Here is a 13431-nt window from a genome sequence, read left to right on the forward strand (position 1 = left end):
ATTCACAGCAAGCTGCAGCATGAGGTTTCAGCTACTATACTCCCTCCCCTTCCCTTTCCTGTTGACAGCAGCCAAGGGAATGCTGGGATATGTAGTTGTTTCCATGCTCCTGGGCTGGCTATATAGACAGGGAGCTAACCAAGGAACTACAGCTCCCAGGGCCCCCTGCTGGTTCTCAGCTCCCAGGCTGGATCCCTGCCAGCTGCTGCCCCTGAAAATGGGCTGTCCCAAGCAGCTGCTTGCTTTGCTGGTTCCTAGAGCCACCCCTGGGAACAGCGAACCTGTATGTGATATAGATTTTGTTCCCCATTATCAATGTACTGTGTTGCCTTTATTTTTCTCATTAATAAAGTTGATTCCTTCTGTTTACACAACAGTTGCTTGCACTTGATTTGTTCAAGTTTGGTTTGTTCTGCCTGGTTTTAGCAACATTGATTAAATGCATTACAAATAAATATGGCAACCATGGTGCCTAGATCAGCTGCCAACCCTCGACAACTGCTATTCTGAAAATAAGGAGCATTATATGTATGTCAGTTGTACCACTACATACTTTAAAATACATTCAATGCAGAGATGATTTGCATTCAATGCTTTTTTAAATACCTGGAGACCCTTTAGACAATGGAACTTACAGCAGCAGAAAGTGCCACAATAAAACCAATTTCATTTCATGCTCAGAAAAGCTGAACACCTGTAACCTTTTTATAGTAAGTTGTACAGTACTTTATTCCTACAGATAAATAAATAATTAAATAATCCTGTACCTAACATTGCTTTGTTAAAAAAAAAAAAACAGAAAGAAGATGCTCACCTAGAGAGCATGGAGTCATGAGAGCTGGCAACTCTGCCTGTGTCTGAGGGGTTTCCCACTAAGGACCTGGTTTTTTCACCACTGCAGTCAATGGGAGTTCTGTCTCTGACTTCAAAGGGAGAAAACCTCTGTAGGAGCAAACCTATGAAGTGCTGAGCACATACTGCAAAATGTGCTGAGCTGTTGTAGCTCATACTAACTTCAGTGGCAACTGAGGGAACTTAGCATGTGTCAAGATCAGGCTCTGTTTTGTGGGCTGCTTTTGCATAGCCTACAACATTCCTGCCAGCACAGCTCTGCTCCTCTCTAGCAATCATTTTCCATGCTCTTTTTGGAAAAAAGAAAAGGAAAGAAAAAAAAATTAGAAACCAAAACACGTTTGTTTATGCAAGAGAAATATTTGCAAATAAGAATAATTATTCACAGCTCAGAGTCCCAAAATGCAGACTTTCAAATACTGTACTTTTAATCACATTTCAACAAACAAATTCCCGCAATTTGCATTTTTGAATTCCAAGTGTGGTTTTTCCCGTCTACTGTACAGTTATAATTATTCTCCTCATAAAGAACACCACATTGGTAAGGAACTTTGCAATATTCAGAATTCTGAAGCATCTTCACTCATGCTGCTAAGTGTCAGCACTTGCATTATTAACCCTGCTTGTTGGGGCAGGGGAGATGTAAAGCATCTCCAATGGGCTTAAACATGTTGTGAAAGATCATCACATGCAAGGTTCGGTCCTGCAGTTGACTGTGCAGGGGTATATTGCTGTGCCCTCCTGAAGCTCCATTAAAGTTAATGGGTCTACTCAGTTGCTGATATAGAAGTACATCCTTAAGTCCACTTCTGAATCAGGACCAGTGTGCTTATCCTCCTGCAGATCAAGCCCATAATGGCTGTATGCTCTCGACTGGAAAAATCCTGCACCTTAGTTACACAAGTGTGAATAAAAAGCTGTCATTTGCAGGGGAGGAAATGCTAAGGTGCTCCACAACTCTACTATAGCATGTCTTCCTTCTGTGGGTCATGAGAGCTAAAAAGGTCTGTACTAGAGATGATTTAGTGTCCAGCCCTTGATGAATGGACTAGATTGGCTTTGGAACAGTTTTGATAACAAAAAATATTATCAAGGAGTTTCAGACAACTACGTGTTTCCTGTGTTGTTGTATGAGGAAGATCTTTTTTTTGTTTTTGATTTTGTTTTGCTTAGTCAGACTTCTCTTGGGGAGCTGCTTCCCCAGACGTCATGTTTTGTGGGGTTGGAGAGATTAATCTTGAGGCTGGATGGCCCCTATTCCCTTTTTGATTCAGAACTGTCATGGATGGTGAACTTCACCTTATGCTGCAAAGCTTCTCTGAGGAGTGGATAGGGAGGTGTGGTGGGAAGGAAGTGGAGCAGGGAAGAGTGGCAGAGGGCAGAAGAGTGTTTAGCGTTGGAGTGCTGATCCAAATACACTGCATGATTTTCTTATTCATATTTTGTAAATCTGTCCATGATTTTGGATTGCCGAAGAGGTAAAAATAACTGAACTAATGTACAAAAATAAACTTATTCTGCACTGGCCTATTTTAGAAAATACTGCAGCTCTCAGCTCATGTCATTAGACTGAGATTCTTAATAAAACAGTTGCATTGCTAATTTGCCTTTGCCTTTGCCTTTGTTTCAAACATAACAAAAGAAGAAAGGACCAAGTTCTGCCCTCAGCTGTCTCTGTGCAATCCTATTGACATCTTTGTGGCTACATGGGAATAAAATAGGACAGGAGCTGGCATTTAAGTGGTGAGTTAAGGATCCATAAGTGGGCATAGAGTGTGTAAGGATTAAATACTGTCCAAGTTTAGATAATGTACAGATATAGAGACCTCAACCACAGCTGTATATTCAACCCAATTTCAAAATCAGACAGCACAGAATGGCAAATATTCTACTGACTCAATCTGGTATCAAAATGCACAGAAGTGTTTTTTCATCAGAAGGGAATTTTGCCTTACATGTTTTGTCTCTGTGAAAATTTACTAGTTAGATATTATGAGTAAACAGCTATCATAGTTTTTCACCATATTATTTTTACTTAAGCACAAATATTGTCTCTGTTTTATTTGGTCTTATGATAACTGATTAATTTAACTAAGTACATGTTTGTATATTGTAAACCAGGGATCAGCAACCTTTGGTATGAGGCTCCCCAGGGTAACCACCCTGGCAGGCCGGGCCGGTTTGTTTACTTGCCGCATCTGCAGGTTCGGCCAATCGCAGTTCCCACTGGCCACAGTTCACTGCTCCAGGCCAATGGGGGCGGCGGGAAGTGGCAGCCAGCACAGTCCTCAGCCTGTGCCACTTCCTGCTGCCCCCATTGGCCTGGGACAGCGAACCGCAGCCAGTGGGAGCCGCAATCAGCTGAACTTGCCGATGCGGCAGGTAAAAAAACCTCCCAGCCCGCCAGGGTGCTTACCCTGGTGAGCCGCATGCCAGAGGTTGCCAACCCCTGTTGTAAACTCATGCAAAGTTTGGTGGACTTGTCTACACTTGCAATTAGCCTTAGTTTCAGCTATTGGTATAATTGCATCAGTGCAAACCCACAGTTAAACAAGAAAGGCCGAAATTTCCGCAAGAAGAGGTTACCCTGGTTTCAAGCAGAGATAAGTTTCACTACTGAAAATTGCAGCTTTTCTTGTCTAGCTATACGTTTGTACCAATTCATCTACACTAGTGGCGGAAATCAGGGCCATTTCCAAGTTTAGAAAAGGCTTCTTATTTCTATATCATCTAAAAGGTAGTTTGACCTTTTCAATACAGAACCTAATCTCAAGCTATAAAATCTGCCCCAAATCCATTACATGCCAATGTCCAAATATCCCCACTTGTAACTATCTCACTTGTGGTTCCACTTAAGAGAACACAAACAAAATATTAAAGTGGCTGTTTAAAGGATTTGGGTGATAGTAAAAAACACTGAAAACCATCAAACTCACCCTCTTAAAATTTTCTCACAGCCCAGCTTTCTCTGACTTTTTTGCTCTTTTTATAGGCAAAAGCCCACATGATAAATAATCTTCATTCCATTTGACAAAGAAAATCTGCAACAAGAACAGGAAATTACTCATATTTATTCTCCTAACTATTGTTCTACAAAGAATAAGGAATATTACATTTGCCTTTGCTAACCTTCTTTGTGTTTAGAAAACAATGCCAACATTCTCTCTTAGCCTGACCTCTTAACTGTGCCCAGTCATGAGAAATGGCATTAACTAGAGTTCTGAAACTGGCTGCTAAGTCCACACTAGCAGGGCAGTTGTATGTATTTTCCATAACTCATCTCATATTACAGTAGGGCCTCAAGGCCCAGCCAAGATTAAGTCATCATTCTGTTCATGAGTATACAAACACAGAATGAAAGACAGTCCATCTGAGACACTTAAAATCTAAATACCTGCTTTCACTCCTAATGACTTTCATTTTAGACTAAGGGTATGACTACACTACAAAATTAGGTTGATTAAATAGAAGTCAATTTTTTAGAAATCTATTTGATACAGTCAATTGTGTATGTCCCCACTAAGTGCATTAAGTCAGCGATGTCCGTCCACAGTACCGAGGCTAGTGTCGACTTTCGGAGCATTGCACTGTGGTAGCTATTCCACAGTTCCCGCAGTCTCCTCTGCCCATTGGAATTCTGGGTTGAGCTCCCAATGCCTGATGGGGCAAAAACATTGTCGCAGGTGGTTCTAGGTGCATGTTGTCAGGCCCTCCCTCCCTCCCTCCATGAAAGCAATGGCAAAAAATAGTTTCTCGCCTTTTTTCCTGGGTTATCTGTGCAGACAACATACCATGGCAAGCATGGAGCCCACTCAGCTCACTGTCACCGTACGTCTTCTGGTTGCTGCTGAGAGATGCAGTACTGCATTGCTACACAGCAGCAGCTCCTTGCCTTTGCAAGTTAGCAAAGATGTTTAGCAGCCGTATTGTACCATCTGCTGCTGTCTCCTGGTTGCTCCTGGCTGACCTTGGTGAGGTCAGTCGAGGGCGCCTGCATATAAATGGGAGTGACTCCAGGTCATTCTCTTCTTTTAGTTTTGTCAAATGGAGATTCAGTCCTGCCTGGAATATCATGCAAGCTGGAGGCATTTGCCTTAGGCTGCTCTCCCAGCCAGCAGCACCACATGGTCTCACCTACCCCAGCTTATTCCTTGCTCCCATGGCTCATGAACCTGGACTGTAGTAAGGAGCAGTTCAACTATAGGCTGAGCAAGTGCAGAATGGTGGTAGACTGTGCCTTTGGACGTTTAAAATCTCGTTGACACTGTGTGATGACTAGGCTGTTTGCGATTAGAAGAGCACAGCAAGGCACGCTGTGCATCACAGAGGCTTTGAAAACCAGTTTCATGACTGGCCAGGCTTCGGTGTGACAGTTGTGTGTGTTTCTTCTTGATGCAAACCAGCCCCCTTTGTTGATTTTAATTCCCTGCAAGCCAACCCTGTAAGCCATGTCTTCAGTCACCCCTCCCTCCATGAGAGCAACTGCAGACAATCGTTTTGCACCTTTTTTCCGCACAGACGCCATACCACGGCAAGCATGGAGCCCACTCAGATCACCACGGCAGTTATGAGCACTGTAAACACCACACACATTATCCTGCAGTATAAGCAGCACCAGAACCTGCAAAAGCAGGCAATGGGGCGATGGCAGCACGGTGATGAGAGTGATGAGGACATGGACACAGACTTATCTCAAAGCACAGGCCCTGGCAATTTGGACATCATGGTGGTAACGGGGCAGGTTCATGCTGTGGAACACCGATTCTGGGCCCAGGAAACAAGCACAGACTGCTGGGACTGCATAGTGTTGCAGGTCTGGGATGATTCTCAGTGGCTGCAAAACTTTCTCACGAGTAAATAAAATAAGTAATTGGAGATATACCAATCTCCTAGAACTGGAAGGGACCCTGAAAGGTCATTGAGTCCAGCCCCCTGCCTTCACTAGCAGGACCAATTTTTGCCCCAGATCCCTAAGTGGCCCCTTCAAGGATTGAACTCACAACCCTGGGTTTAGCAGACCAATGCTCAAACCACTGAGCTATCCCTCCATGAAAGGGCACTTTCATGGAACTTTGTGACTTGCTTTCCCCTGCCCTGAATCGCAAGAATACCAAGATGAGAGCAGCCCTCACAGTTCACAAGCGAGTGGAAATAGCCCTCTGGAAGCTTGCAATGCCAGACAGCTACCAGTCAGTCAGGAATCAGTTTGGAGTGGGCAAATATACTGTGGGGGCTGCTATGATCCAAGTAGCCAACACGATCATTGAGCTGCTGCTATCAAGGGTAGTGACTCTGGGAAATGTGCAGGTCACAGTGGATTCCCTCTGTGCTGGGGCGATAGGCGGAATGCATATCCCTATCTTGGGACTGGACCACCAAGGCAGCCAGTACATAAACCGAAGGGGTACTTTTCAATGGTGCTGCAAGCACTGGTGGATCACAAGGGACGTTTCACCAACATCAATGTGGGATAGCCAGGAAAGGTACTTGACACTCGCATCTTCAGGAACTCTGGTCTGTTTGAACAGCTGGAGAAAGGGACTTACTTTCCAGACCAGAAAATAACCATTGGGGATGTTGAAATGCCCATAGTTATCCTTGGGGACCCAGCCTACCCCTTAATGTCATGGCTCAAGAAGCCATACACAGGCAGCCTGGACAGTAGTCAGGAGCTGTTCAACTATAGGCTGAGCAAGTGCAGAATGGTGGTAGAATGTGCATTTGGACATTTAAAAGCACGCTGGCGCAGTTTACTGACTCGGTTAGACCTTGGTGAAACCAATATTCCCATCGTTATTAGTGCTTGCTGTGTGCTCCACAATATCTGTGACAGTAAGGGGGGAACATTTATGGTGAGGTGGGAGATTGAGGCAAATCTCTTGGCTACTGATTACGCGCAGCCAGACACCAAGACAGTTAGAAGAGCACATCATGGTGCGATGCTCATCAGAGAAGCTTTGAAAACCAGTTTCATGACTGGCCAGGCTATGGTGTGAAAGTTCTGTTTGTTTCTCCTTGATGAAAACCTGCCCCCTTGGTTCACTGTACTTCCCTGTAAGCCAACCGCCCTTTCTTCCCCTCTTTGATCACCACTTGCAGCGGCAATAAAGTCATTGTTGTTTCAAATTCATGCATTGTTTATTAATTCATCACACAAATGAGGGGATAACAGCAAAGGTAGCCCAGGAGGGATGGGGGAGGAGGGAGGCACTGCGTGGGGTGGTGAAGAAGGGGAGGAGGGAAGGACAAGGCCACACTGCACTTCAAAATTTATTTATTGAATTTCCAGATTTCTGTAGCTTGTGCAGTCCTCAGGGGTGGAGTGGTTGAATGCCTGCCCCCCCACCACTACCTTCTTGGGTCTCTGGGTGAGGAGGCTATGGAACTTGAGAAGGAGGGAGATTGGTTACACAGGGTCTGCAGTGGTCGTCTGTGCTCCTGCTGCCTTTCCTGCACCTCAACAATATGCCAGAGAATATCAGTTTGATTTTCTAGTAGCCTCAACATTGCATCCTGCCTCCTCTCATCACACTGACGCCACCTATCATCTTGATCCCACCACATGTCCTAGCGTTCATTTTGTGCTTTCCTGCACTCTGATAGTGTCTACCTCCATGCATTCTGCTGGGCTCTTTCAGTGAGGAAGGACTGCATAAGCTCAGAGAACATTTCATCGCGAGTGCGTTTTTTTCGCCTTCTAATCTTCGCTAGCCTTTGGGACGGAGGTTTTCGGGTTAACATGCAGCACAAACCCAACTAACCCCCCCCACACACACACACACAAACACACACACAATTCTCTGGGATGATTGGTTCACCTCTCCCCCGACCACGTGGCTAAAAGGCTTTGGAAGTACATCCAGGAGAGCTTCATTGAGATGTCCCTGGAGGATTTCCGTTCCATCCCCATACACGTTAACAGACTTTTCAAGTAGCTGGACTGGCCGCAAATGCATCCCAAGACTTCAGGGCAAATTAATCATTAAACATGCTTGCTTTTAAACCATGGATTATATTTACAAAGGTACACTCACCAGAGGTCCCTTCTCCACCTTCTAGGTCCAGGAGCCTACCTTTGGTGGGTTGGGAGGGTAGTAGATCCAGGGTGAAAAACAGATCCTGGCTGTCGGGGAAAACAGTTTCTCTGCTTGCTTGCTGTGTGCTATCTTCAACCTCCTCCTCCTCATCTTCCTCATACCCAAAATCTGCATCCCTGCTGCGTGCGAATCCATTGACGTACTCCACGCACAGGGCTGGGGTAGTTGTAGGGGCACCCCCTAGAATGGCATGCAGATCTTCATAGAAGTGGCATGTCTAGGGCTCTGACCTGGAGCAGCTGTTTGCTTCTCTGGCTCTTTGATAGGCTTGCCTTAGGTCCTTAAGTTTCACGCGGCACTGCTGCAGGTCCCTGTTATAGTCTCTGTCCTTCATGCCATTGGAGATTTTTTCAAATGTTTTGGCATTTCATCTTTTGAAACGGAGTTTGGATAGCACGGATTCATCTCCCCATACAGTGATCAGATCCAGTACCTCCCGTTCGGTCCATGCTGGAGCTCTTTTGTGATTCTGGGACTCCATGGACACCTGTGCTGATGAGAACTGCATAGTCATCTCTGGGCTCGCCATGCTGATCGAACAGGAAATGAAATTCAAAAGTTTTCGGGGCTTTTCCTGTTTACCTGGCCAGTGCATCTGAGCTGAGAGTGCTGTCCAGAGCAGTCACAATGGAGCACACTAGGATAGCCCCCAGAGGCCAATACCATCAATTGTATCTACACTACCCCAAATTCGACCCAGCAGGGTCAATTTCAGCGCTAATCCCCTCATCAGGGAGGAGTACAGAAATCGATTTTAAGAGACCTTTAAGTCAACAAAAATGGCTTCATTGTGTGGATGGGTGCAGGGTTAAATCAATCTAACACTGCTAAATTCGACCTAAACTCGTAGTGTAGACCAGGGCTAAGAAAAATAGCAACAAGACACAATAACAGTAAAAGCAGCAAAGAATCCTGTGGCACCTTATAGACTAACAGACGTTTTGCAGCATGAGCTTTCGTGGGTGAATACCCACTTCTTCGGATGCAAGTAGTGGAAATTTCCAGGGGCAGGTATATATAAGCAAGCAAGAAGCAAGCTAGAGATAACGAGGTTAGATCAATCAGGGAGGATGAGGCCCTGTTCTAGCAGTTGAGCTGTGAAAACCAAGGGAGGAGAAACTGGTTCTGTAATTGGCAAGCCATTCACCGTCTTTGTTTAATCCTGAGCTGATGGTGTCAAATTTGCAGATGAACTGGAGCTCAGCAGTTTCTCTTTGAAGTCTGGTTCTAAAGTTTTTTTGCTGCAGGATGGCCACCTTAAGATCTGCTCTTATGTGGCCAGGGAGGTTGAAGTGTTCTCCTGCAGGTTTTTGTATATTGTATAACAGTAAAGTGTCACTGTTTGTGTGTGTTTGTGCATGTCTTCTGCAGGATGCAACCATGTTGAGGACAACATGGTTGCAGTCTCCACACATAAGCAAAGGTCAAATTAAAAGATGAGTTCACAGAAAACTAAGACCTCAAGGGGAAGATCCTCAGCTGGTGTAAACTGTTATAGTAATTGAAATATGACAGTTTCCAGCAGCTGAGGATCTTCTGTCCTCAGAAGTCTACAGCTCCTTGCACTAGATACAAAGATTGATAATACTTTGGAGCAACTCTCATTGAATGTCTCCCTGCAGTTGAATGTACCACAGCAGCATGAATACCACTCCAGTATGAACAAACATCATGGGACAAGTGTGTGCCCTTTCTTTCTCTACAGAATAACTAAAGGGTTTGTGGAATTGTAGCAGATGAGTGGCGGTGCTTTGAAAATTCTGCTTGTGCTTGTCAAGCACAGTCATAAGGCCTAAAGGAGCCCTAGCCCTGATTCAGCAAGGTATTTAAGCACATGCCTAACTTGGGTAGTTCCATTAAAATCAGTGGGAATACTCAGGTGTTTAACAACAGGCATGCATTTAAGTGCCTTGTTGAAATGGATCCTCTGTGGGGAGCACATAGTTGTTGATAAAAGATCTAGACATTAGGAGGTTCCTGAGAGGAGATGGAGACATGTAACACATTGTCTACATAACTTGGACAAAGATGCTTATGCTCCTATGGGAACATGGAGCTCTACTCTGTACTCCAGCTGGCTCCCCCTGGACTCAGCTATAAGAGCCTAAATAGAACAGACTATTATAGTGTCATGTTCCTGCCTTCACATGTGTGATGGGTATGGAAAGAGCCTCCCAGTATATGTTCCCAAGGAAACCCAGTATTTCCCTAATAGAGATAATCCCCAAAGTTTTAATTGTCCCTCCCTAATAAGTGACATCATATTATATAAAACATGCAGCTTGCATATAAAATATTATACACATTTTGTAAATTTATATCTAAATTCTGCTAATGCCAGTGTGATAGATCAACACGAGGTGATTCTCGTCCTCTTTTGTGAAAGTTTATTTCCTGATGTCTTTTGGTTATTTTCAAGAAGGTCAAAATCATTTGCAAGGGCACGGTCCAAAATAACATGCACACAAAAAAAGCTAGATATTTTTAGGTCAGATCACAAAGCCAATGTAACCTTAAATGTCTTTAATTATCGTTTTACATCCAGTGCCCCTGATTAACATCCTACCAAGCAAGCTGTACTCATGAATATATTTTAAAAGAATTTTCACATTCTCAAGTTTTCTCAAACAAGCCTTACAACAGTTGATAGTTTCAAGGAACTTGAGAGTGGTTGCAAAGAGAAAGAGTTGTTAATTACGATATAAGGTTAGAATCTTAGAAGTAAATTTATTTGCTGTAGCTCCTATATTATCTGAAATGTGTGTTTGATTTATATTTAATAGGAGGTTGGTTGAAGAAGTTTGGGTAAATTAATATATAGGTTTAATATTCTATAGAGGTATTTTATAGAATAATTTATTGGTTATGTCTAGGGCCCTACCAAATTCAAAGCCATGATAAACACATCATGGACAGTGAAATCTGGTCTTTTGTGTGCTTTTACCCTATACTATACAGATTTCCTGGGGGAGACCAGGGTTTCTCAAATTTGTTTCCAAAAGGGAGTTGCAGGGGGATCACAAGGTTATTTTAGGTGGATCGTGGTATTGCCACTCTCACTTCTGCACGACCTTCAGATATGGGTGGCTGAAGAGCAGCATCTGTTGGCTGGGCGCCCAGCTCTGAAGGCACCACCCTGCCAGCAGCAGCGCAGATGTGAGGGTGGCAACACCATGCCATGCCTCCCTTACTTCTACACTACTGCCTTCAGAGCTGGATCATCAGATAGTGGTGGCTGCTGACTGAGGGCCCAGTTCTGCAGGCAGCAGTGCAGAAGTAAGGGTGGGAATACCATACCATGCCATCCTTACTTCTGCGCTGCTGCTGGTGGTGGCTCTGCCTTCAGAGCTGGGCTCCCAGACAGGAGCTGCCACGCTCCAGCTGCCCAGCTCTGAAGGCAGTGCCCTCACCAGCAGCAGCGCAGAAGTAAGGGTAGCAGTACCATAAGCCCACCTACAATAACCTTGCGACTCCCACACAACTCCTTTTTGGGTCAGGACCCTTAAATTACAACACCATGAAATTTCAGATTTAAATAGCTGAAATCATGAGATTTACGATTTTTGAAACCTTATGACCAAGAAATTAATCAAAATGGACTGTGAATTTGGTAGGACACATATGGCCTTTGTAATTTTGCCATCAGGGACTTTTATAGAAATAGTCAGTTTCAATGGGCAAAATTTTCTGAAGCTTAGGTGGCCACTGATACTCTTATGTGCAAATATACCACACGCACAGGCTATATGCGCACATAATATTTTCAAAAGGGAAGACTGGTTGTGAGCAGAGCATATGAGTGCTGAAGGGCTTGGAAATGGGCTGGGTAGCAGGCATGGACTCTGTGAGCAGGCATGGACTCTGGACAAATGCAAGCTAGGACACACTTTGGGTGGAATAAGTTTGTAGCTCGACATCCATTGGCTGCTGGGCCTGCTTTGCTCATGCACAAAAAAGAAAATGGGGTGAGGGATGGGGGAAGAGGCAGCTAAGGTTTTGGTAGGGAGCTCAGGAAAGGAACAGGCAGTAGCATTGTATCTGTTTGTTTTGAGGTAGATGAGGGGAAAGAATGTTGTAATAATTGGGGCCTAGTAGGCCTAGACTTAATTGTTAGCCCAACTGGTAAAAAGCAGGTAGAGGTTCATGAATTGTTACAATGATCCATTGTTTATAATTGTTTAAGAAAGATGTAAGAAGGAAACAGAAAGACTGAATTAATTTACATGGAAAGGGTTTATGGATACCACTCAAGGACTGTATATAATTATGACTGGAAACAAGAGGAGTAGAAGACTGGAATTGTGGTCTATTAAATTGGAAATTAGGTGTAATTGATGGGCAAAATAAAGAGAGGGTAGATCATTCCATCAGTAGCTCTTTCTGGGACCCTTAAAAAGAAACTTTGGGGAAGGAAAGGGGAACTCTTTTGCCTTCCTAGCGGCTGCTGCAGAAGTATCATTGCCGTGACCTCAGACATTGATGCACCAGTGTGGCACTTGACGATCATCACTGCCCCAGCAAGGATCCTAGCCTTATACATGTGAGATTGACTCTGTGTTCCCCTCCCTTTTTGGATCCTTTCCATATTCTATTATCTCTCTCCTGTCCTATCTCTCTCTCTCTCGGCTTTACACCTGATTCTGAAATCAACTGCAATGTAAGGCACCAGCATGGTGAGATGAGATGGCTCATCCAGCTCTGCTTGGCCTGAGAAGGACCAGTGAAGAGAGGGATGTGACCAGACTAACCATATTATGTCCCTGACTTGGGAGGTGAGATGGGAGCAACAGCTGTCATGGCCAACCTGCCAGCCAATAGCATTCCTCGGTCTAAAACGGTAAAGTGACTATCATTCCGGACAAAGAATTGAACAACAGAATTAAACTATTCTTCCCCATCAAGAGGCCTGTTTGACTGAATAAGAAACGTTAACCAATATTCTCTGTCTCTCAAAAAGGGACTTTGATAGGTTTTGTTCGCTTTGCATAATCATTCAATTTCACTTTCAATGCTCTTTGCCTCATTTTGATTCTTTCCCTTTTGTGTGTTTCAATCAAGAAAGAAAGAAATAACTTCCTAATCTTAGGTCTGAATGTCCTAATATGTTTGCCATGATACTAAGCAGAATGAGGTCTCTGTATACCAAACCCCAAATCTAGTTTAACACTGTTTATGTTGGACAGTTTCAGGGGCCTCCTCTGGGCCCATCTAAGTCAATACAGCAGGTCACAGGAAAGATAGGAGGAGGAAGAATATCTGGAGACAGCCAGGTAGCAGTACCAACATGTCTTTTCCCTGGTATGATTTTGGTGGGAGTTTGGGGCATGCAGCAGCAATTATCATATGCTCATGTTCTAGCAACTTATGATAATGACCTTGGGCAGGGACATGACCTTGCAGGTTTCTGTTGTGAAGCAAAGAGATTGTGCCTGCCTGATTCTTGGGGAAAACAGACAATACTGAAGGGGATTTATTTACGGTA

The sequence above is a fragment of the Mauremys reevesii genome, linkage group 1, assembly GCF_016161935.1.
Source record: "Mauremys reevesii isolate NIE-2019 linkage group 1, ASM1616193v1, whole genome shotgun sequence".
Taxonomy (NCBI): domain Eukaryota; kingdom Metazoa; phylum Chordata; order Testudines; family Geoemydidae; genus Mauremys; species Mauremys reevesii.